At 30.2% G+C, this 1,442-nt stretch overlaps 1 long non-coding RNA gene across 1 annotated transcript; it reads right to left on the bottom strand.

Annotated features, from left to right (window-relative positions):
- Positions 1-78: 78 nt before the first annotated feature.
- LOC139823454 (uncharacterized) lies at positions 79-1,090 on the bottom strand. Its single transcript, XR_011734775.1, has 3 exons — positions 929-1,090; positions 761-843; positions 79-675 (listed from the first exon to the last, which is right to left on the bottom strand). It is a non-coding gene; the product is annotated as an uncharacterized lncRNA (long non-coding RNA).
- Positions 1,091-1,442: the final 352 nt, after the last annotated feature.

Raw genomic sequence — 1,442 nt, 5'->3', positions numbered from 1 at the left:
CTTAAAGAACTTTGTAGATAATACTTTCAATAAAGTTGTTATTTCTTTGTGCAGAAAAAAATTTCTCATATAGATGCACTTGCGTAATAATAGATGTTAATAATATCCTATGTACGTAATCAATTTATATTTTTAATTACGATATATAGGGCGTCTATTAAAAATATTATTTTGCAATTAATACATCTCGTTTTTATTTTGAAATAAATAATTCATTACGTGCAACAAGCTATTAATATTACCTAGATAACTTAAAATATCTGATTATTATTAGTATTATAATTGCTTTTATTGGTCTGTACATTTTATTTAAACCGGCGGTATTTCGCCCAAATCTGCAACATTAGGATTTTCGCACTATGATTTTGCGATATTTTCCCGCCTTTGGCGAGAGTTCCCTGGTAGGTCTCTGTGACCTCGAATTGCCTCGAAACGAATCTATTTGGCATCCGCTTTAAGAGATATATCGGTGACAGGATTAGTCGATTTTTCCTCATGCCAACTGTCTTCGAATTTGTGTGCATTTATTGCAAAATGCCTTCCATGTGAATCTTCCGTGTTTCAAAAAATTTCAACAGATTTAGAAACTAGTTTACATCATCATCATTTCCCGTTGAAGCTGAAGCGGGGTTTTGAACATTTGGAAGTGTCTGACTTTCTGCAGAAGTGCTAGGTCTGCAATGAAATGTAAGATGTCATTATATTTTATAAGTCATTATAAGTAAAAAACAAAAAATTCATAAGAAAAACAAACAATTACCCATAGATTGCATCAAATTCTTGGAGTAAATTTTTATCACAATCTCTCTATCACAAACCGTTGAAGCTGCAGAAGTGCCAGGTCTGCAATGAAATGTAAGATGTCATTATATTTTATAAGTCATTATAAGTAAAAAACAAATAATTCATAACGAAAACAAATAATTACTCAAGGAGTGCATCAAGGTCTTGGTGTACATTTTCTCCTGCAACGGGGTTTTGAACATTTGGAAGTGTCTGACTTTCTGCAGAAGGCTCTATATCACAAACCATTGAAGCTGCAGAAGTGCGAGGTCTGCAATAAAGTATGTGATTAAGAAATGAAGAAAAAGTAATTATTTAATATATTACAATTTTACGCATTACTTTATGCTATTATACCTATGGACGGTTATTCGTAGTGATGTGAAGACTTGCGGGAGTGGGAGGAAGGAAAAGGAGAGAGAAAAAAAAAATAAATATATCCATATATATTTATATTTTTTTTCTCTCTCCTTTTCCTTATATATACTGTATATATAAATATATATATATATATATATATATATATATATATATATATACTTTAATAAAGATAACTTTTAGATAATTTTACTAAGATCTTTTAAAAGATTGGTAACGAAAAACTATACAGTTTATAGCACTCCCCGGGAAATTCTACCCCTACTTCATATATAATTTTT

Source organism: Temnothorax longispinosus, unplaced genomic scaffold (assembly GCF_030848805.1).
Source record: "Temnothorax longispinosus isolate EJ_2023e unplaced genomic scaffold, Tlon_JGU_v1 HiC_scaffold_1011, whole genome shotgun sequence".
NCBI classification, from domain to species: Eukaryota; Metazoa; Arthropoda; class Insecta; order Hymenoptera; family Formicidae; genus Temnothorax; species Temnothorax longispinosus.
The sequence above is the reverse complement of the archived record's forward strand: the minus strand, read 5'-3'. Positions and strand labels throughout refer to the sequence as shown.